Here is a 25321-nt window from a genome sequence, read left to right on the forward strand (position 1 = left end):
CCAGTGACGTTCCAATGCATTACTAGAATTCAAGTCATTATACCGGGATGTTGCTTGCAGTAGCAGGCATCATCCTGTATTGTATATTTCAGCCGGTGGTTGACGTTCTTGTAAAAGCAAATCAAGCGGCTAATTAGCTACTGGATTGCTTTTACAAGCAATGAGAGGGGAGTACTCCCCCCCCCCTCCTGCCGCCTTCCGTGCCTCTCTCTTGGGCTCTCCCATTACACCAGGAGAATCCAGTGTTCAGCCGGCTGACCAAAGTGCTAATCGGAGACTGGAATGCCTCTGATCATCCCTATGGTCTCAGAAACTGGAAGCGATGAACAATTCATATCTTCCAGTTTCACCAGCTGTAAACAGCGCCATTCTTAAATTGGGAAAGCATCTGATCACACTGTGGGATCAAATGCTGTTGAGGGCAAAGGAGAGATCTTAAATCTGTCACTGCCTATTGCTATCACAGGGGATATTTATATTCCCTGTGATAACAGTAACAGGGATAAAAAAATAATAATAATTTATTAAAAAAAAAAAAATTAAAACACCCCCATCCCACCATGCTCATGCGCAAAGCCATGTTTGCAAACAGTGATCATCCCACATGTATAAGGGATCACCGTGAACATTAGATCAAGGGCAGTAGTTCTAGTGCCAGACCTCCTCTGTAAATCTAAAGTGGAAACCTGTAAAGGCTTTTAAAATGTTGCCTATGGATAATAAAATATACGTTGTTTGTTGCCGTTGCACAGGTGTGCACAGTTTTAAAGTGTGACATGTTTGGTATCTATTTACTCAGCGAAACATAACCTTTTAACAGTTTGGTATTTATTTAATTGAATTATATAATATAATGTTTGGGGGTTCTAAATAATTTTCTAGCAAGACATACTGATTTTGTACATGTAAAGGAAAAGGTGTCCAAAAAGGCTTGGTCTTCAAATGGTTAAATTGATGTAGAGGACAGATAACTATAGATCAGTGATGGCGAACCTTTTAGAGACTGAGTGCCCAAACTGCAACCCAAAACCCGCTTATTTATCGCAAAGTGCCAACACTGCAATTAAACCTGAATACTGAGGTTTTAGTTTAGAAAAAACAACCCATACATTAACATCTTTTGTCTTCATAGAAAAACACAATAACAGAGCTTCCACTGACCACCAGCACAAGAGGGAAAAGTTCCCCTGACCACCAGCATAAGGGGGCAAAGTTCCACTGACCACCAGGACAAGGGGGCAAAGTTCCACTGACCACCAGCTTAGAGGGGGCAAAGTTCCACTGACCACCAGCACAAGGGGGCAAAGTTCCACTGACCACCAGCACAAGGGGGCAAAGTTCCACTGACCACCAGCACAAGGGGGCAAAGTTCCACTGACCACCAGGACAAGGGGGCAAAGTTCCACTGTCCACCGGCACAAGGGGGCAAAGTTCCACTGACCACCAGCACAGAGGGGGCAAAGTTCCACTGACCACCAGCACAGAGGGGGCAAAGTTCCACTGACCACCAGCACAAGGGGGGCAAAGTTCCACTGACCACCAGCACAGAGGGGGCAAAGTTCCACTGACCACCAGCACAAGGGTGGCAAAGTTCCACTGACCACCAGCACAGAGGGGGTAAAGTTCCACTGACCACCAGCACAAGGGGGCAAAGTTCCACTGACCACCGGCACAAGGGGGCAAAGTTCCACTGACCACCGGCACAGAGGGGGCAAAGTTCCACTGACCACCAGCACAGAGGGGGCAAAGTTCCACTGACCACCAGCACAGAGGGGGCAAAGTTCCACTGACCACCAGCACAGAGGGGGCAAAGTTCCACTGACCACCAGCACAAGGGGGGCAAAGTTCCACTGACCACCAGCACAGAGGGGGCAAAGTTCCACTGACCACCAGCACAAGGGTGGCAAAGTTCCACTGACCACCAGCACAGAGGGGGCAAAGTTCCACTGACCACCAGCATAAGGGGGCAAAGTTCCACTGACCACCAGGACAAGGGGGCAAAGTTCCACTGACCACCAGCTTAGAGGGGGCAAAGTTCCACTGACCACCAGCACAAGGGGGCAAAGTTCCACTGACCACCAGGACAAGGGGGCAAAGTTCCACTGACCACCAGGACAAGGGGGCAAAGTTCCACTGACCACCAGCACAAGGGGGCAAAGTTCCACTGACCACCAGCACAAGGGGGCAAAGTTCCACTGACCACCAGGACAAGGGGGCAAAGTTCCACTGTCCACCGGCACAAGGGGGCAAAGTTCCACTGACCACCAGCACAGAGGGGGCAAAGTTCCACTGACCACCAGCACAGAGGGGGCAAAGTTCCACTGACCACCAGCACAAGGGGGGCAAAGTTCCACTGACCACCAGCACAGAGGGGGCAAAGTTCCACTGACCACCAGCACAAGGGTGGCAAAGTTCCACTGACCACCAGCACCGAGGGGGTAAAGTTCCACTGACCACCAGCACAAGGGGGCAAAGTTCCACTGACCACCGGCACAAGGGGGCAAAGTTCCACTGACCACCAGCACAGAGGGGGCAAAGTTCCACTGACCACCAGCACAGAGGGGGCAAAGTTCCACTGACCACCAGCACAGAGGGGGCAAAGTTCACTGACCACCAGCACAAGGGGGGCAAAGTTCCACTGACCACCAGCACAGAGGGGGCAAAGTTCCACTGACCACCAGCACAAGGGTGGCAAAGTTCCACTGACCACCAGCACAGAGGGGGCAAAGTTCCACTGACCACCAGCACAAGGGGGCAAAGTTCCACTGACCACCAGTACAAGCTAAAATCTTGTGTTAATAAAAATCAATGTATTAAAACTCACAGCCAGTCCAATATATATATTTATATATCATTGGCAATGCACTGACCAGCCATGTGAAAGCTTGGACGCATCGAGGCTAATAAGTCACGGCTTCTGACATCATCTCCTGATGCTGCTACTCCTTTCCGAGCATTCGTATGTGCATTGTTATGCGATGCTCAGCTTCTGGGACGATGCTGGGATGACTTGGCTCACGTGCCAACAGAGAGGGCTCCGCGTGTCGGCTGCGGCACGCGTGCCATAGGTTTGCTACCATGTCTATAGATAAACAGGTACAACTTCTGCAGGAGGATTTTATTTTCATCTCTGTGTATCACCTGAGGCCAGTCACTTCACTGGGTATACAGTCAGGTCCATAAATATTGGGACATCGACACAATTCTAACATTTTTGGCTCTAAATACCACCACAATGGATTTGAAATGAAACGAACAAGATGTGCTTTAACTGCAGACTGTCAGCTTTAATTTGAGGGTATTTACATCCAAATCAGGTGAACGGTGTAGGAATTACAACAGTTTGCATATGTGCCTCCCACTTGTTAAGGGACCAAAAGTAATGGGACAGAATAATAATCATAAATCAAACTTTCACTTTTTAATACTTGGTTGCAAATCCTTTGCAGTCAATTACAGCCTGAAGTCTGGAACGCATAGACATCACCAGACGCTGGGTTTCATACCTGGTGATGCTCTGCCAGGCCTCTACTGCAACTGTCTTCAGTTCCTGCTTGTTCTTGGGGCATTTTCCCTTCAGTTTTGTCTTCAGCAAGTGAAATGCTTGCTCAATCAGGTCAGGTGATTGACTTGGCCATTGCATAACATTCCACTTCTTTCCCTTAAAAAACTCTTTGGTTGCTTTTGCAGTCTGCTTTGGGTCATTGTCCATCTGCACTGTGAAGCGTCCAATGAGTTCTGAAGCATTTGGCTGAATATGAGCAGATAATATTGCCCGAAACACTTCAGAATTCATCCTGCTGCTTTTGTCAGCAGTCACATCATCAATAAATACAAGAGAACCAGTTCCATTGGCAGCCATACATGCCCACGCCATGACACTACCACCACCATGCTTCACTGATGAGGTGGTATGCTTAGGATCATGAGCAGTTCCTTTCCTTCTCCATACTCTTCTCATCCCATCACTCTGGTACAAGTTGATCTCGGTCTCATCTGTCCATAGGATGTTGTTCCAGAACTGTGAAGGCTTTTTTAGATGTCGTTTGGCAAACTCTAATCTGGCCTTCCTGTTTTTGAGGCTCACCAATGGTTTACATCTTGTGGTGAACCCTCTGTATTCACTCTGGTGAAGTCTTCTCTTGATTGGTGACTTTGACACACATACACCTACCTCCTGGAGAGTGTTCTTGATCTGGTCAACTGTTGTGAAGGGTGTTTTCTTCACCAGGGAAAGAATTCTTCGGTCATCCACCACAGTTGTTTTCCGTGGTCTTTCGGGTCTTTTGGTGTTGCTGAGCTCACCGGTGCGTTCCTTCTTTTTAAGAATATTCCAAACAGTTGTTTTGGCCACGCCTAATGTTTTTGCTATCTCTCTGATGGGTTTGTTTTGTTTTTTCAGCCTAATGATGGCTTTCTTCACTGATAGTGACAGCTCTTTGGATCTCATCTTGAGAGTTGACAGCAACAGATTCCAAATTCAAATAGCACACTTGAAATGAACTCTGGACCTTTTATCTGCTCATTGTAATTGGGATAATGAGGGAATAACACACCTGGCCATGGAACAGCTGAGAAGCCAATTGTCCCATTACTTTTGGTCCCTTAACAAGTGGGAGGCACATATGCAAACTGTTGTAATTCCTACACCGTTCACCTGATTTGGATGTAAATACCCTCAAATTAAAGCTGACAGTCAGCAGTTAAAGCACATCTTGTTCGTTTCATTTTAAATCCATTGTGGTGGTGTATAGAGCCAAAAATGTTAGAATTGTGTCGATGTCCCAATATTTATGGACCTGACTGTATGTAAGGCTTTACAGCCACTTTAAAGTAAACCCGACGTGAGAAAAATATGGAGGCCGACCTCTATCTGAGAATGCAAGCTGCCGAGTGGACGCACCAGTCCCATTAATTTCTAAATGCATTTGTGGTGCATTTATGTGAGCAAAAAGGGGCAGTGTACTATACTTTTTTAAACCCATATGAAAGCACCGCAGTGATGTAAACTAAGCTAGTTTAACTACATTCATTTTTTTTTTGCATATGCACTCGCACCACACTTAAAAACACACTCAGCCGCAAAGCTGATTTCACTGCCAGACCTTACAATGTCATATTTATCAGAAAGGTGGAATAATGCTTTAGAGGATCCATAAACCTGAAACCAAAATATGATTAAAATAGTATTAATATCTGCAGAAATGTATAAGATTTGATAGCTTACCAGAACATGTGGTATTTATTCAAACTGATATAGGGAGGGATTGTATTTTGTAACTCACAGCGGGCTTCCCATTAAAATGCACTTCAGAGGCATTTCACCTGCCCAGGCTTTAATGGCTAGAGAGAAAAAAAAACATTAATAGCATGTTAAATATGTCAAGTTCTGTTCAGCTATAGAGATGTATACAATCCTGAATGTTTTGTTTAACCTGTTTTGTTTCTTGCACTTGAATTTGAAGTTTTCAGAGATTGCATTCACACAAGCACTGAGGCCCGTAGACAATGAATGGGCCATGTGTTTAGTAGGCTTGACCCCCCAGGTGCCGTGTTCAGGCATGAGAGCATAAGATGAAGAGCTGGCAACTCGTTCTCCCAATTAAAGTACTTGATTGATAAAGGGTACAGTGTGCATGTTAGGGAGGTGCCCTACCCTGTGACGTCACTCCGCACGGCCCACGTGAACGGCCGGCGGCCATTTTGGTTACTGTCTTTTACCATTCAAGAAAAGTGAGTGTTTTTCCCTGTTATCACCCTTATAATTCAATAAAGTACTACACTATTTGAGATATTTTCCTTTTTGGCTTGTCCACCACGAGCCCCCCCCTCCAAGGTGAATCCTGGTGACCCGGCATTACCTGCATATCTGGTTCCCTCTGCTGTTTGGAGAGTGTATCCCTGGAGCCTGGATATCCCTATGGTGTGCTACATGCAGGGGCGGACTGACAACTCATGGGGCCCCCGGGCAATAGGGGATCATGGGGCCCCTGTGTCCTTGCCCAAACTCGAAAAAGCCTATGAAAAAGGTACCAAGGGCATCTCATGGGGCCCCCTACTGACCCCGGGCCCTAGTTTCTAAATGGTCAGTCCGCTCCTGGCTACATGCCTAGCTGATGCTTGCCAGATGACCCCCATTGTTCCAGTTTCCAGATGCAGATGACCAGGAGATGGTCTTGATTTATTCAAATGCACATTAGTTTGCGCTTTCTGGTTAGTGCAATCTACACTCATCCTTTTAGACACAACGGTCACGGATTTTCACCATTTTGCTGCTGTTGGAATTTGGGAATTTTTATACACCACTATATGCACCTTATGACGTCGAATCTGGACGTTCTCACATGTGATTGCTTTTAGCGCCATAGAGCGCAATTTGATATGATTGATTATTATATCCTTTATATCTGTATACCATTATTCATTTCAGCGCCACAGTGCGCAAATTTGTATGATATGATATTGACATAATTTTTTATGTAATATTTTTATTACATAATATCCATCTATTATCTATCTATTATCAGCGCTGCATACACACATTTTATGCATGTTACAGCAGCTTACGCGTTTCGGTAAAAAAAAAACTTATTCATAGCCTATACCTATCGCCTATTTATATATGGGTTTTTTTTTACCGAAACGCGTAAGTGCTGTAACTTGCACACTGTACCCTTTTATTGGGAGAACAAGTTGCTGGCTCTTCCCCCTATACTCTCATGCTGTTTAAAGTGCCAGGAAGACACTGTGAGCTTTGGAGCACCATTGGTCTACCTCCAGGGGGAATTAACCGAGGTTTACATTTTTGTTTGTGCATTGGCTACATGGACACAGCCACACATCACAAAACCTGGTTCACACCTATGCATTTTTTAGTACATTTTGCAGAAATGCACTACGGTCTATTTAACATGGTTTCCGATGGGACACGTCCACATCTATGTGTTTTTCAGCCACTGCACTTTTGGAAAGGGTCAGGGACTTTTTTTTAAACGCAACAAAGTTCGTTTTTAGTTCAGTAAATTTCAATGGACACGCGGCAGAAATGTATGCAGTGTGTTTTTGATGTGTTTCATGGGGGTTTTTTGTCAACAGGAAAGTACTGACTTTGATGTGACTTTGGATGGGTGCGACTTGGATGCAACTTTGATGTGACTTGGATGCGACTTCAGAAGTTGTGACTTGGATGCGACTTAGAAACTTAGAAAGACTATGCAATAAATAGGGATATTTAGTTCACACATATTGCAATACATGCTTAAGCTGGCCAACTGCGTCAAAGTAATCCCTCTATGGCCAGTCCTACTCTGCCCTGCCTACGCAAGTGCTACTGTGGACACAATGCTAGCATAGGGGAAAAGACACAATGGGGAGAGCTTGGATGCGACTTACACACCAAATGTGACATTGAAATTGCGCTACTTCACTTGAAGTAGCGCAATTTCAAAACCGTGGACCTGGTGTGATTTCATATGCGGCTTGCCTTGCATCTGTGCGATTTCATGCAAGACTCATCTGAAATCACAAAAAATAATGTGGCAACTATTTTCAAAATTGGTGCGACTCTGACAAAGTCACACCAGTTTGAATGGTTCCATTGCAGACAGGGTGTCACTTGTCATGAGATTTGGAACTGTCAAATTACATGAGCAGTCACATCGGTGTGAACCGGGGCATGTGACTTTACACTCTCTGGCACTCAAGTAGCATCAAAGTTGCATCCAAAGTCGCACCCACCCAAAGTCGCATCAAAGTTGCATCCATCCAAAGTCCCAACCAAGCAGGGGCGGACTGACCATATAAATACTCGGGCAGTGCCCGAGGGCCCGGGGTCAGTAGGGGGCCCCATGAGATGCCCCTGGTACCTTTTTCATAGGCTTTTTTGAGTTTGGGCAAGTACACAGGGGCCCCATGATCCCCTATTGCCCAGGGGCCCCATGAGTTGTCAGTCCGCCCCTGCAACCAAGTCACATCAAAGTAACACCCATCCAAAGTTGCATTAAAGCCGCATCCATACAAAGTCCCATCCAAGTCTCATCCAAGTTGCACCCATCCAAAGTGGCATCAAGGCTGCACCCACCCGAAGTCACATCAAAGTGGCATCAAAGTCAATACTTTCTTATTGGCAAAAAAATCCCCATAAAAACGTATGTTCAAAATGAAAAACGCACTGTAAAATGAGCCAGAAAAATGCATCAATGCAGAGGTGTGAACCTAAATGCACACTGCCTGTGTTCAGGGCCGCTCACCCGTACCTACACACCTATCAGATTGGAAAGTACGGCTGTGTCCTTAGCTACTGCATCCCCATACACTTACATGGACTGCCAGCAAACGGCATCTGGCACCTCAAGCTACACAAAGCTAAGCCTCATTTATAGTCTACGGTTCTCAGCCATGTGAATGAGGCCTAAAGTTTGGCATGGTTTTTCTCAGCTGTCTCTGAACCATTTTATTGTTTTTTTGCACCCCCCCCCTTGGTTGTGTTATTTTTACTGTTGTTGTTGTAAGGTGTACCTCTTGTCTTCTCACTTTATGTGAATTCCTTCCCACCTTGTCTTCCTTCAAGCAGTGATGTAATAACAGTTGTATGTTCATGTTACCAATATGAACACATGAGCCACCCAAGTTAAACATCTGTAGTGTTTGTGTGTAATCTATATGTAGAGCATCACCCTACATGGAGTACTTGCCTCCCTACATTTCTATAGAAATACTGCAAAAAGGTTTTGTAGATCTTGTGCTATAGAAATCAAGGGAATATAGGAATATTTTTGTGTTATTAGACTGGGAGACATGCTACATATGCAATCTGCCTACATTTTACACAGGACACACGTGTTTACATCAGTCATGTAGTTTAAGGTCTTACCAAAACCCATTTAAAGCAACACTAAACTCTGCTTGAAAAAAAATTAATTTCAAGCATGTATTCATAACTCAGAAAACAGTCCCTTCTATTGCTCTCAGCCTCCTCCAAATCTCCAATTTTTTTTTTTCTTTGTTTTTTGCTGATGTGATCCAACTTCCTGTTAGAGGGTGGCTTTGTTCATTCTCTATAGTCCTGTTGTATGTAGGAACATAGCTGCCCACTCTTGCCCCTGAGATAGACTATGAAATATGGATTATGGAGTTTGTATAGAGTATTGCACATGACTGCAACTAACGTGCACTGCTCATTCCAATCAAACAGAAGTGTAAGGAAAAAAGTAGAAGTTTGAGATGTAGCTAGGTTTATTGTTTTGTTAGTAGGCACTAAGGGCAAGCTGTTTAGGAGCGAAGCATAACTCTGCAGAAGGGAAACAAAAAAACACAGCGCCTCTAAGTGTGTACTGTGAAGGTATTTAATAGAAAGATAAGTAGTAACTCACATCTTGGAATTTAAAAACAGGCTCATGGGTAAGAGGGTGAGATGTCTGTAGCCATATGTTGTTGTGTGACTGGTCCAGAGAGGAGATTGATTGAGTCCGCCAGCAGGTGGTGCTGTGCATGTGCAACATGGATGGCAAGCCTGGTGGAATCTCCAAGGTGTCTGCTAGCAGATGGTGCTGTGCATATGCAGCATAGATGGTGAAGTCTGGCAGAGTCTCCAAGATGTCCGGGATCAGCACATTTGGCGTTGCTGAGCATGTGCAGGACGAGATGAGTCCAGGCGCGCTCTTTCATCAGGCAGGGAGGAGCTGGGGGTGAGAGAGCCTTATGTAGAGCAAGGGGCGGATGATGGGCAGGGCCAGGGGCGGGGAAAGAAGGAGGATATTGTCACAGCTCCTCCCTGCCTAATGAAAGAGCGCGCCTGGACTCATCTTGTCCTGCACATGCTCAGAAACGCGTCGCATTTTGATGACGTCAGACGCCACATGTGCTGATCCCGGACATCTTGGAGACTCTGCCAGGCTTCACCATATATGCTGCATATGCACAGCACCATCTGCTGGCAGACACCTTGGAGATTCCACCAGGTTTACCATCCATGTTGCACATGTACAGCACCACCTGCTGGCGGACTCAATCGATCTCCTCTCTGGATCAGTCACACAACAACATCTGGCTACAGACGTCTCACCCTCTTACCCATGAGCCTGTTTTTAAATTCTAAGATGTGAGTTACTATTAAATACCTTCACAGTACACACTTAGAGGCTCTGTGTGTTTTTTTTCCCTTAAATGTGGAAGAGCCTGAGCAGCAGGGTGTTGGGTGGAATATGGACTGAAGGAAGGTGCTGGAGTGTGGAGCCTGGGAGGGGGCTCCAAGGAGGGGATACTACCTACAGGCTTGTTGCTGGATAGGAGGATCTTCACTGTTCCACCGTCTCTTAGGGAGGACATCCTGAGCAACAGGGAAGGAGACAGCCCAGCAAAAGGCCTGAAAGCAGCTACCAATCCACTACGCTGACAGTACAGGACAGTGTGAGTTCTCCTACACCCCTTGGGCCAGATAAAGGGAGAGGGTAGTCAGTTGCAAGACCCAACTAGTTCTCATCCGGGACTGCTTAGCTGCTAGATCTTGATAGTAGATGTAGTAGTAGATGTAGAATGGCCATGAAGACTCCTGAATATGTACGTATGACATCAAGTTGGCCTAGGCAATTGAATAAATATGTATTTACTAATGCTAGCAGCATAAGGATTGAAAATAGTTCATTGGGAGAGTTTAGTTCTGTTTTACGTTATCAGGAAAGCCTGCATGCTTTAGAGGTTGACAAATATAATAATGATGGTACAACCTGCAATCTTTTGATTTAGTACATCAGCCTTATTGCGCTCACATTTTCCTTAATCTGGAACTATACTGCATCTGAGCACCACAAACCGAAACTGCAATTTAATTCATTTTTAATATTTTCCTTTGCTTTGCGCTCTACCCCGTGGCATAACAATAACCATAGCATGGCTGCTATGAAGCCTGGAGTTGGAAAGGGGGCTATCTTAAATGCATTATAAATCTTCTTATCAGCAACTTGTGATTTTAGCCTGTTTAAGATGTGCATTGATCATGCAGTTTCATGGTGTCATTGTACACATAGCTTAGAGTAGAGTAAATCTTTACATTCCTGTGCCAAAAATGTCTGTTTGTGTGCAAACACGAGACATGTGGCATGGTACTACACAGGTTAATGCATAACCTCTGTCTGTAGTCTATGAACTGACACTTTCTGTGAAGAAACGACATATTCCACAATCCTTGGGTCCCTCAGTCTAGTGCTCTGCAGGTGAGAGCTGCACAGTAATTACATCTAACACAGACACAAACAGGCACAGCAATGAAGGGAAAAGATGTGTTCCATCACATTAGTACTCCCACATTTGTGATGTAACAGAGAGGAAATGGCAAACGCAATGCAGAGAGATAAAAAGTTGCCAGTTCCTAAGGACAAGCTAGGATCATGAATTCACAGGCATAGGGGAATTGATCAGCCACCTTCTACAAAATGCAGCCACTACATGTGCGCACATCATTTCAAAGTATGGCAGAAATAAAAAAAATATGATAAGGGGAATATAATAACATGAATACTTACGTAAAACAATAAAAGCATGTGTAAGTGTACAATGCCTTTAAAGCAGGGGCGGACTGACCATTTGGAAACTTGGGGACTGCCCGAGGGCCCGGGGTCAGTAGGGGGCCCCATGAGATGCCCTTGGTACCATTTTCATAGGCTTTTTTGAGTGTGGGCAAGGACACAGGGGCCCCATGATCCCCTATTGCCCAGGGGCCCCATGAGTTGTCAATCCGCCCCTGCTTTAAAGCAAACTAAACTGTGAAGTTTCCAGTATAGAAGGTCTGAAGTCAACAGAACCTGCTAGTTACTGATCCCTGTTTAAGCATTTGCTTGGTTGGCAGTGTAGATTTTTTGCCCTCTGAATGTCCATTGCAGACTGAAGTAAACCCTGTATGTCTAATGCAGTAAAAAAAATCCAGATTTTGTCGTCTGCTAAAGTTTGCAGCTCTGAAAAAAGTTTAAAGAAGATAGAATGTAAAGACATTTGTATGAGGCTCCATTTACATTCGAGCATCTCAAATCGCTGGCATAATCGAGCTGTGACAATGTGGAAATGCGCAATCGCATGTCCAGGTGTCATTCATTTCAATGGCGCCTAAAAACGCGGGGCTATTTTTCCACAATCATAGCACAGTTTTCCATGTGACAAATGTGCCGAGTTTGTGAACACAAAATTGTGCAACACCCAAAAACATTTTGGTAAAAAAACGCTTGACACATGTAAAGCAAGGAGCATTTAGCGCTTGAGCATTAATTCATTTTGATGGCCAGAATAAGTTATTATAGAAGCATTAGGCACTTTGACAAGCGTCAAGCATTTTTTCTGCCAAAATGCTGCGGCCAAGGGGAAGAGCGTTTTTAAAACTTCCTATGTGCATAAGAGCCGAATAGTATACTGACTATGCTGACAGTTCCCCTGCTACCAGGTCTTGATTTAGGCATTCTTTTTCTTAATGTATAAAGTGAAATCTAATGGGGCGCCACACCAAACCTATATATGAAAAGAAAGAAAAGGGAAGCAGCTCTTTACTGTGTGAACTACTCTGTGTCAAAAGTTTCCATGTAAAAAAAAAGGCACTCACCCCACTTCAAATAAATTCAATCCTACTCAGTGAAAACTGTAACACATAAACCAAGTGCTAATGTTATTAAACAATGGTCGACATAAACTGAATGTTATCCATTAAAAATATCAACATACATCATAAACTAAAAAGCATCCATAAATAAATCACAGTCCATGACTGAGTTCTCATCCGCTTGTGTTCCCAACACCTGTGTGAATTTCACTTGCTGCTGATTCGCCACCACATGCATTAAAATTGAATGCTTAGCAGATCCATAAGAATTTGTGCACATCCCAAAGTCAAAGAAGAAGCAGACGCCACCAGGATCTTCTTTTCAAGTGAACCAGTATGACAATACACTCAAGAAACAAAAATGCTCCCCATAGTGTGTCAAATGTTTTTAAATATGCAGAAGTCAAAAAATAAAAATACACTCACATTCAAAAGTGCCTCTACCGGTTGAGCGGGTGTGTGTTCCATAGGCTGAAACCAAGTGAGCTTCCTGATGATGCGATTCTGCAAAATGCCACACTATGGGAAGCATTTATGTTTCTTGAGTGTGTGCATTGTCATACTGGTTCACTTGAAAATTAAGATGGCGGTGGCGTCTGCTTCCTCCTTGACTTTGGGATATGCATGAATTATTATGGATCTGGTAAGCATTCAATTTTAATGCACGTGTTGGCGAATCAGCAGCAAGTGGAATTCACACAGGTGTTGGGCACACAAGCGGGTGAGAAATCAGTTAAGGGGAAAAGAGCGCAGCCAAAAATATGAGTGACGTGAAAATAATATATAACAATAAAAAAGTGACTTGCGTGAGCAAATGATCAGTGCACAATTATCAATGCAATATTAACAATCAATGTATTCTATATAGTGTCCAGAAATTGTAATTAAACGTGACATCAAGTGGTGGGTGAATCTGTGACAATTCTTCCCCCTAATGCACTCACCAGAAACCTAGAAAGAATGCGCTTTTATAAATAGAAACTCCTTCAGCAGGTAAGCCTTATCTACCGCTAAGCAAAGGTGTATGGTATGTACCACTTAAATTCAGTAGAAACAGTTGGTTCCCCCGGAAGGTGGCTCAATCTTCAAACGCAAAATAGCCCAACCTTGAAGGGAAAAGCTCACAAAAGGAGCCCAAAGAGAACCGCTTATGGTGCAATAAATGTTATTAAAGTCTAAAAAAGCATCCATGTGGAGCACAAAAACAGAGCAAATCCACTTACAAAGATTGCTGCTGGACCATTGTATGGACATGGTGGCGTGACGTAGGCTCCCCACTGACGCGTTTCGTGCACACGCATGTTTTCAAAGGGATCCGCCTCCTACACGATGATAAATCAGTGGATGGACTATGATTTACTTTATGGACACTTTTTAGTTTATGATTTATGTTGATTTATTTAATGGATAACATTCAGTTTATGTTGATCATTATTTAATAACATTAGCACTTGGTGTATGTGTTTTACAGTTTTCACTGAATGGGGCTGAATTTATTTGAAGCGGGGTGAGCGCCTTTTTTACATAGATGAGTTTTCTTAAGATTAATGACAAGTGACATATGATACTACAGAGAGATAGCTAGGCGGCCTGTATAGAGTCAGTTCACACCGTATGATTCTGTGCAAGTTTCCTGACAGCATGGGAATGCGCTACCCTTGTTAGATGCGTGGCTGCCATTAATTGGTAATGCCAACTCAAGCTCATCTAACTAACATACGCATCTGCAGCCACCAAAATGCGTGGTACTGCAGTAGCATGCGGTTTGGTGCAGTCATGATTTTAAAAGTTGCACCTGTCATACTTTTTGCACATCCCTGCACATTTGGCAACCCACTGAAATGAATGGGCTGTCAAAAATGGAGCTCGCGGAGTGCACACGTTCCAGTGTGAACCAGCCATAAACTTTTGCCCTGAGGCCCCATGTAGCTACACTCTTGTCTCTGTCCTTTTTCTATCAGTATGCCTTCTTCTCTACTAGTACCTTAAGTATTTTCTACCCTTTGGTATGGGGACAATCTGTGTTCTTGTTGTTTGGCCTGTAGGGCAGTGCTGGGACAAGGTCATCCAGTGCCCAGGCCAAAGATGCCAAATTGCCCAGCCAAGTAGCAGAAGGAAAGCACCTCCATCCCTACTGTAAACCACTGCCTCCAGGGCAGCTACCCGTCCCGCCCAACTCTTGTCCCGGCCCTGCTGAAGGGTTTATGGACATGGGCGCTTTTTGACATACGTTAAATGCAGGTGTTTTTCCATGTCCATAATACATAGTTGCCATGGATAGCCAAACATAATAATCAATGGCTGTACATGGATTTATTCCACTACCTGTGTGAACCTACCCATGCGCACAGGCATGTAACCCTGTACACCCTGGTTATTCCTTATCTGCAGTTTGTACCAGCTCTGCCATTTTTTTATCATTGCTTTAGTAAGTAAAAAAATGCATATTTCCCTTTAAAAGAAAACTTTTTATAAGGAAAAGAGTCTTAATTGCACATAAAAGGTGATAAAATGATAATCTGCTGCTGTACATAGTTTATACTGCCTCTGTGTTCTCACTGTGTTTGCATATTCATCATATTATCTATGCATTGGCCATCCATTCATGGGTTTCAGCTAGAAGGATTTCCACACTGTTTATTGGGACACATTATTAGCATACATATCTGTGATTGTCAGCAGATCTGTATAAAGAGGATATCGTGTGTCCTGTATCTCTGTCACTTTATATTGTGAGTATTAAAATGAGTATATAGGATCCAGGGAGGAGCAGAGCAGAAGTGGAATGAGAACTATATACATTGCACAGCATGTAGAGAGGCAAAGATGACTGCTGGGCCTACAGCAAACATGGGAAGATTGCACCAAATAAAAAAATACATCCCATTTCCGAAACCTGCATTATGCGTACATTGCGGAAGTGCAAAGTTACACAGTGCCTGAATAAACAGATACTTTAAAAGGCTGCATCAATACATTTTTGACACATTACACTATGCAGCATAAGCAGGGCTTTTTTTCTGCTAGAACTCAACCATGACCCCCCCAAAAACCCTTCCCCCGCAAATTTCACTAACAGAGGGAGGGTTTTAAAGGGGTATCAAATACCAGGAGTGCACTGCATACAGAGTGCAGAGTTTGGAGGGGGGGATGCGCTATGTTCAGAGTTTAGTGGTGCACTGCCTACAAAGTTCATACACACAGAATGCATCTTCTACGTGTCTTACTTTTGTTGCTGTATTAAACTGAAGCACCCAGCTGGCTCTAGTACCTCCCTGTACCCTATAGATGGCTACGCCTCTCTCACTTGTAGAGAGATGATCCAGTGGGGGTATCGGCATCCGCACTGCCTCCCTAGGCACCAGCAAATCTCTCTTGTACCCATCCTGCACTTAGTGGGAGATGCTCAGGATATCAGATCTGTGGGAGCCATTGGGAGACAAGCCATCACTTGTAAACACAAAAGCCTGACTTGGATTTTACACAGGGTTGAGACTGGGATTGACTCAGACTTTACACAGGGTTGAGACTGGGATTGACTCAGACCCTACAAGGGCTGAGACTGAGATTGGCTCAGATTTTTCACATAGCTGAGACTGGAATTGACTCAGACTTTACACAGGGCTGAGACTGAGATTGACTCAGACCCTACAAGGGCTGAGACTAAGATTGGCTCAGACTTTACACGGAGCTGAGACTGGGATTGAATCAGATCCTACAAGGGCTGAGACTGAGATTGGCTAAGACTTTACACAGAGCTGAGACTGGGGTTGACTCAGACTTTTCACGGGGTTTAGACTGGGATTGACTCAGACCCTACAAGGGCTGAGACTAAGATTGGCTCAGACTTTACACAGGGTTTAGACTGGGATTTAATCAGACCCTACAAGGGCTGAGACTGAGATTGGCTCATACTTTACACAGAGCTGAGACTGGGAATGACTTGGACTGTACACAGGGTTGAGACTGGGACTGGCCTACCTCTTACGCAAGGCTGAGAATGGAATTAGTGTGGAATTTACACAGAGATGAGAATCAAATTATTTTGAAGCCTACACAGAACTAAGACTGGGATTGTCTTAAAGTTTGCATAGGGCTGAGATTGGGAGTGTCTCATAGTATACTGTAGGCAGCTCTGAGACTGGGAGAGAGCTTACATATGGCTAAGCCTGGGATTGGGTTGGAGTTTACACAGGGCTAAGGCTGGGATTGTCTTAGGGCTTACACAGGCGTAAAAGCACTGGTGCCTGAGCTGTTGATTTTCAATTACTAGTGTTGCTATGTGAGAGGAAGGGAAGTGAGTCACATGCAGGGGCGGACTGACCATTTGGAAACTCAGGCACTGCCCGAGGGCCCGGGGTCAGCAGGGGGCCCTATGAGATGCCCCTGGTACCTTTTTCATAGTCTTTTTTGAGTTTGGGCAAGGACACAGGGGCCCTATGATCCCCTATTGCCTGTGGGCCCCGTGAGTTGTCAGTCCGCCCCTGGTCACATGATCCACTATACCTGGAAGTACCTGGTTTTCTCAGAGCTGCATGTGGGGGAGTGAATGGAAGTTAACTGCACAGAAGTGAGTTGCTGGGCATTAAAGTGAACATGTTGCTTTGTCCTTCATTGACAAATGATAGGTTCACTTTAAAAATCAATCACTGAGATTCAGTCAAGTGACTTTGCCAAAGCAGGAGAGCAGCACTTTTGGATAATGATGTCATCAGTCTTCTGAAGACTGTAAGAAAGCATTTCCTGACTTGTACCTCCCTCAGTTATCACTAGGATTGTTATAACATTAGAGCTTTGTGCCCACTTAAAAGCTAAAACGCTTCAGCTGCATTAGGGGTTCTACAGTATGTGTTACACAATATGTACATACAGCAAAAAATATAAAGCACCAAATCAGCATGCATGCACTTAATGTAAAACAACACACATAATGGCAGGTCCACTTCATGCTCTATTGATGACACTGATGCTCCACATATGAGCTGTCATATCTCTCTGAGTATGTCTCCCTGCTACTTCAGATGCATTTCAAATAATGACTCATTGAGCAGAAGTATAAGTTATCAATCAGATAGTTGCGGACGGTTCTGGCAGAGCCCCTATCCTTACCAATGTCCCTACTTGTGTAACGCTCGGTTTCAAGTAAACAGGATAGAACTCTCTGAAGCTGTCTCTAAGATTCTTTGAACATCATTAACAGAGATCCTGCTGTGTACTGGGGCCATGATGAATGGAGATAGATGTAAGCATATAGGACACATTTCAAATATCAATGCCCAATCAACTGAAAGCTCAGTTGGTATACTGTACTTGATTCTATAGATACTATCCAGATGGGACTCAGTAGAGTGGACAGGTAAGGTAGAGAAGTAGGGCCCCTATGGGGAATCTACACTACATATTTTACCAACAGGTGATTTTATTATTTCTTCTAAAAAAAAAGTGCTGTATATATTGTTTGAGATGTACAGTATAGTATACTATAGCTACTGAGGATGTAAGTATATACAGTGGGCAGGATATTACAGGGACTTCTCACCCTTGAACCATCATAAAGGAAAGCTGCCATGAGGAAACCATGGAGGCATTTGTTGCTATCCCCTTCTTAAAATACTAGTTGCCTGGCTTTCATCCTAATCCACTGCTTAAATGATTCAGTAACTGACCCAAACAAGCATGGTGTGGGCTGCTTCTTTATTTTCTCCAATTGATTTGATCGGCATACTTGTTCAAGGTCAGGGATGCAGTGAGTGCCAAAGTCAACTGGTCAGGATACAGAGTTTTCAAAAGTAAGTCAACCGATATACAGTGTCATTTTAATAGCATCATGGGCCCCTGAGCAAAGTAATGCACTGGGGCCCCTTCCAGCCTGCATCAGGTGTTCTCATCACAATGTCCCCATACAGTATATCAGGTGTCCCCATCACAGTGTCCCCATACATCAGGTGTCCACATCACAGTATCCCCATCCATCAGGTGTCCCCTTGCATCAGGTGCCCACATCACAGTTTGCCCATACATCAGATGCCCACATCAGTGTCCCTATCCATCAGGTATCCCCTTACATCATGTGTCCCCATCACAATGTCCTCATACACCATGTTTCCATATCACAGTTTCCCCGTCCACCAGATGTCCATATTACAGTGTCCCCATCCATCAGGTGTCCCTTTGCATCAGATGTCTTCATCACAGTTTCCCCCATCCATCAGGTGAGCCCATCAGTGTCTTCATCCAGCAGGTTTCCCCGTCACAGTGTCCACTTACATCAGGTGTCCCCATCACAGTTTCCCCATACATTAAGTGTGCCCATTAGTGTCTTCATCCATCAGGTGTCCCAATTCATCAGGTATCCCCATCACAGTGTCCCCATATATCAGGTGTCCCCATTTATCAAGTATCCCCATCACAGTGTCCCCATCACAATGTCCCCATCCATCAAGTGTCCCCTTGAATCAGGTGTCCTCATCACAGTTTCCCTATCCATCTGGTGTCCCCTTACATCAGGTGTTTCCATCCATCAGGTGTCCCCATCACAGTGTCCCCATACATCAAGTGTCCCCATCACAGTGTCCCTATACACTAGGTATCCACATCACAGTATCCTCATCCATCAGGTGTCCCCTTACATCAGCTGTCCCCATCACAGTGCCCCCATACATCTGGTTCCCCCATCACAGTGTCCCCATCCATCACAGACAACACAACACCTGGGTCCCCTTGTTCTGGCCCTCCATGCACCTGGGGCCCCTGGGCAGTGTACAGGTGTTCCCATGCATTAAGATGGCCCTGCTGATATATTCCTCTCATAATAGGTCTCCTTTAAAGACAATGCAACTACTGAGATCTGTCCCAGCATACCTACATCTTCCAGGTCTGTGTTCCCCCTCGTCACTCCATCATTAGCACTGCCATCTTTTTCAGGTCTACTTATTGGTCTATAGTCTTCAGTCTTTAGACATTAGGAATGTTCGCCTATCATTGTACAATTAGAAAAACAAATAATAGCAGGAAACAGAGATTTTATGGCAGGAGAGACATAAAGGGTCTTTTCTGCCACAAAACTCTATCTGCAAACATTTTTTCTCAAACTCCACTTTAACAATCTAAATCATGTGCATAAACTACATGAATGTTATAATTTATGATAAATGCCATCACTGCCTGGATAAGTCACTTATTACACAGCTAGACAGTCCTGTGGCCCCCTGTGCTGCTGGGACCCATAGCTATTACCTGGTCTGCTATAACTATAGTTACACTTTTGATTACTATGTTTATTAGTATGAAAAGAGGGGGAAGGTGGGGTGGTGGGGTGCTGAACATTATCAAAAGTGAACTATATAGCAGCATGCAGCTAAAATAATTGACAGCAGGAAAAATGAAGTCTTTATGTATTAAAAAAGCAAGAAACTGACTGTGTAAATTGTTAGAAGGAAAGAAAATAATAGGTGATTGTACTGAAAAAAATATCGCTGACAGAAGTAATTTGAGTGCTAGCTGTGTATTATAGCTAGGAGTAATTAGTTTTACTATATTATTACTGTATAATGAGTAATGCGAAGGAGTAAAATGAGAGTGAACCATAGTTGTATGCTTGTCATTGGAGCAGAACAAAAGTATAAGATAGCAGAAAAAAATAAAAATATACTATTAAAAATTTATATATATAAATATATTTAACACGTAAAAAAAATCAGATTTCAGTTTACCATTTTTTAGTAAGGCCACATGTTGTCAACAATGAAACCTATATGTCGTCCAGTGGATCAAATTCAGTAAATTTAAATATTAGCAAGATGCCTCCTGTACTAATCGAAAATAAACAATGAAACTTTATTGAGACCCATTACAAATAAATGCAGGACAGGTAATAGTAGTGGGTGTCCTGGCCACTTTGATTATAAGCAAAAGCATTCTCATTTAATTCTTTATTTGAGTGCAGAATTACTGTACGAAATATAGAAAAGAACTCTCAGGCCCAATACAATGTGTAGGAGTAAGCATCACTGCAGTTGTAGCTACAACCAGCTCTCATGGAATTATTATTTTATTATTATTATACAGTATTTATAAAGCGCCAATAGTTCACTCAGCGCTGTACATTACAATGGGGGACAGAACAATAACAGTACAACACAATGCAAAATATGAGGGGATCGAGGGCCCTGCTCTTTCGAGCTTACAATCTAGGAGGGGATGGTGGCACAGGAGGAGAAAGCTGTGGGGGATGGAGTGGTAGGAAGAGTGGAGGAGGTCGGCAAGTTAGCAGGGGGTGGGGTAGGCTTCCCTGAAGAGGTGGGTTTTCAGGGTGCGCCTAAAGGAGAGGAGAGTAGGTGGTAATCTGATGGGTTGGGGCAGGGAGTTCCAGCGGATGGGTGACACCCTGGAGAAGTCCTGGAGGCGGGCATGGGAGGAGGAGACCAGGGAACTAGAGAGAAGGAGGTCTTGTGAGGAGCGGAGTGTGCGTGTTGGGTGGTACTTGGATATTAGGTCGGTGATGTAGTTCGAGGCAGTATGGTGGACAGCTTTGTATGTCAGTGTTAGGATTTTGAATTTGATCCATTGCGCAATCGGAAGCCAGTGGAGGGATTGGCAGAGGGGGGTGGCGGAGATGGAGCGGTTGGAAAGGTGAATGAGTCTGGCAGCCGTATTCAGGATCGACTGAAGCGGGGATAGCCAGCGGCGAGGCAGGCTAGTGAGGAGGGAGTGGCAGTAGTCGAGTCGTGATATGATGAGGGAGTGGATGAGCTGTTTAGTGGTTTCTGGGGTTAGGAACGTGCATATTTTGGCGATGTTGCGGAGGTGGAGTCTGCACGAGTTTGTTAAAGATTGGACTTGGGGCCGGAAGGATAGGTTCGAGTCCAGAATGACACCAAGTACTCTGGCCTGCGGGGCAGGTTTGATGGTGGCGTTGTTGGATGTGACGGAGAAGTCAATGGGGGGTGGTGTCCGGGCTGTGGGGAAGACAAGAAACTCGGTTTTGGAGAGGTTCAGTTTAAGGAAGTGGAGCGACATCCAGTCTGATATGTCGCTCAGTAGGTGTGTGATTTGGGCGGAGACTGAGGGGGTGAGGTGGGGGGTTGAGAGATAGATTTGTGTGTCGTCAGCATATAGGTGGTAGTTGAAGCGGTGAGAGTGCATGAGTTGGCCAAGGGAGGAGGTGTAGATGGAGAAGAGAAGGGGCCCGAGGACGGAGCCTTGAGGGACCCCAACAGAGAGGGGGAGTGAGGGGGAGGTGGTAGCATTATAGGTAACGCTGAAAGAGCATTGTGACAGGTAGGATGAGAGCCAGGAGAGAGCAGAATCTCTGAGGCCGAGGGAGTGTAGTTTTTAGAGGAGGAGGGGGTGGTCGCTTGTGTCGAAGGCCGCAGAGAGGTCAAAGAGTAGGAGCACTGAATAGTGGCCATTAGCTTTGGCGGTTAGCAGGTCGTTGGAGAGTTTGAGTAAGGCAGTTTTGGTGGAGTGTAGGGGATGGAAGCCGGACAGTAGGGGATCGAGAAGGTTTTTGTCGTTGAGGTGAGAGCTTAGGCGGGTGTAGACTAGGCGCTCGAGGAGTTTGGATGTGAATGGGAGCAGGGAGATGGGTCTGTGGTTGTTCGGGTCATTGGGGTCCAGGGAGGGCTTTTTAAGTATGGGGGGTGATGTGTGCATGCTTCAGAGGGGAGGGGAAAGTGCCAGAGGAGAGGGAGAGATTAAAGATGTGGGTGAGGGAGCATAGGATGGAGGGGGAAGGAGGTTGTAGGAGTTGTGAAGGGATAGGGTCGAGGGGGCAGGTGGTGAGGCGGGCATCAGAGAGGACCTTGGAGACTTCCTCGATGGTAGTAAGGTCAAAGGTGCAGAGTGTTGAGGGGTCTTCAGTATGAGGAATGTGGGGTGGGGTGGAAGTGGAACAAAGGGCCTTTGATATAGTAACTCCAATTTACTAAATAAATGTTGTTTTAGATTTTTTTTACGTTTTTCTAACCAAAGAGGTACCCAGAGAATAAATATTTTGTAAATGAGTCTACCATAACACAACATGGCCTAGCAACTGTAGAGCACTCATAGCTAGGCTGTTGGCTAAATCTAGCGTTAGCTTCTGTTGTAGGCACAAAAGCAGTAATTGTTTAGTACAGTCTGTTTAGGGTTTCATAGGCTGGGAGTTTGATTACCTCCTCCTTCCTCTGGAAGAGCTTAGGGCGGGAGGATTCAAATTCCTCGCCTGACTATTTAGTAGGGCCTAGCCAATCCCTGCGGAGGTGTGCCCAGATGGTGGCTGGGTTACTGTTAAATAGGCTGGGACCCTGGAGAGTCTATTCTCCTCTCCCCCAGAGGGGATGGATCAAGTAGTTCAAGGGAAGGGGTACTGCTTGCCTTTCGACACTTGTCCTATGAGATATCAGTAATTGGTTAAGTAACAACATAAAACAATTAGACACTGATTATAAAACTTACTATTTATCTTTATTCAGACGTAAACATTGGCTCATATGACAAATCTAGAAACTGCCTAAGAACACCAAAGTTCTAGACTGGGGAGACCATAACATTTGTGTTGGTACGATGATCAGAGTATTGGTAGAAGTTGTGGGCAGCTATACTTTCCTATTGACATATCATCCACTTATAAATCCCATGTAGCCATTGTCAAAACACAAACCTTAATATTTTCAGGCATTCATATTTAATCCAATTAGTTTAGAACTACTCGATACTACTAATACCAAGACAGCCTTTGGCAGTACAAGGCAGAATATCCTGATTCAAAAAGATAACATTACAGACTTGAACAATTCATATAACCATTCTGAAAAAGAACCAAACTTCTCCACCACAGGGAGTAGGCATTGTTGTTTTTCACCCTTGGATAATGGAATTGTGGAGTTATGTTTTGTTCTTGAGTGAGAATGCCCATACGCGCAGTGCTGAAGATTTTCTTTGTAGTTAGGAGTTATATTAATACATCAAATATATCAAACTAATTAGCTGCATGTAATTGCTCTGAAAAACTAAACTTTGTGTTTTGACATTGGTATTATATGTGATTAGATGATACAGGAAAGTTCCCCTTGATTTAAAAGTACGACCATTAATGACTAGTATTATTACTCAGAATGCTCTCTACAGTATTTTTCCATATGTGCTTCCATTTAATTTCTAGTCTTAACACCTTCTTTTACCTTGAACCTGCATGATCCCCTGAAAGTTTGTGTTTGTCATCTGCACCAGTCTATGTCTGATTAAATATAAGTATTCATTTTAATCCCCTGCATGTCATGTGGTTCTTGATTCTCACATCTCAAATGACACATTTCCTTTGCGATGCAGTGGTATGATGGCAGGGTCCAATATTTCTTAGTTGCCAAACTTTGTGTTCTGCAAAAACTCAGGAAACAATAAAGAGTGGAGGATCTGAGGGGTTTGGCCTATCCCTCAGACAGAGGTTTGTTCCTGCAGTGGTGACTTGGGCAAGGCAGTGAGAAGGAGGAACATGTTACAAGTGTCATGCTAGAATTTAACATCTGGCTCTATAAGATATTATTTGTTATAAACAAGCCTCTAGCAAGAGAATTAAAGAGGTTGCCATTGCTGACTTCTTTCTGAACATGCTAGCTGCCTAGCTGTGTTGGTGTTTCAATGGTTTCTATGACCTGGAACAACCATGCAGATCTGGAAGTTCAGAGTAAAGCCTTGTTCACACAGGCCGAATATTGGCCAAAATCAGCCGGTACAGAAGATACAGGCTCACATTCGACCCAGGTGTACAGGTCCTTGTTTGGCAGATCACGGCTGGCTTCTGTCATGAGAAAACCAGCAGCCGATTGGCATTTAATCAGTGCTCTCAGCCAATGGCTGCAAGTGCTGACCAGTAGGTTCTGGCAGGGGTGGAAGTAGGTTGGCTAAAGGGAGATTCCCCTGTCAGAACACAATAGCTCAGCAAGGAGATTGCTGTACTAAAATTGTATTGTTAGTATAGAGACCTCTTCCAGAGCTCCCCAGTACACACGAAAAAAAAAAAAGTACCATGTGTACCAGGCTGTAGTCTGAGGCACAGACCTATTAAATATCTGTGGCTCAGTGAAAAGTATGGTACACACAGTAATTTTAATTTTGTTTAAAAAAAACTGAGGAACTCTAGAAGAGTTTGCTATACTAACAATGCGATTTTAGTACAGCGATCTCCCTGCTTAGCTATTGTGTTCTGACCTGGGGACTGACACCCCCCTCCCCACGCCAGAACACACCAGTCAGCCCTTGCAGCCATTGGCTGCTTGTTTTCCAGCAAGTTTGATAGAATCCGGCCGTGAGGTCGGCTTCTATCTAACAAGAACCTGTACACACAGACCGAATGTCGGCCGGTATCTACTGTGCCAGTTGATTTTGCCTGATGTTCAGCCCATGTGTATGGGGATTTACTCTGAACATCTGAGTTCTGAAACCTCTGACTCAGTATAATAGTCAAGAAACTAGCATTTTTGTAACTTCAATGGCAGCCTCCATGCTTTCTCAGTACAAGTTTCCTTAAAAAATTTATTTTTTTAACGTCAGATATTGATTTGATAATAATGGATGTAGGTGTGGTCTATAGCTCTTTTGACATGTACAGAAATAAAAGGACGGTTAGGTACAGCCATGATCTGGCACCCTTTAGGCATCAGTGTCTTCAGACTGCTCCATAAACATGTATGCTTGACCAGACCATATATACAAGTTATTATCTATGGACAGGGAAGGAGGAAGGTGGCACTTATAGACAGC

General features: G+C 44.3%; 1 protein-coding gene across 11 annotated transcripts in view; it reads left to right on the top strand.

Annotated features, from left to right (window-relative positions):
- Window positions 1-25321, top strand: part of PTPRT (protein tyrosine phosphatase receptor type T) — a 560113-nt gene that overhangs the window by 415326 nt on the left and 119466 nt on the right. The gene's annotated exons all lie outside the window — the stretch shown is intronic.

The sequence above is a fragment of the Staurois parvus genome, unplaced genomic scaffold (genome assembly GCF_062004578.1).
Source record: "Staurois parvus isolate SC_StPar_1 unplaced genomic scaffold, SC_StPar_1.0 ptg000137l, whole genome shotgun sequence".
In the NCBI taxonomy this organism is placed as follows: domain Eukaryota; kingdom Metazoa; phylum Chordata; class Amphibia; order Anura; family Ranidae; genus Staurois; species Staurois parvus.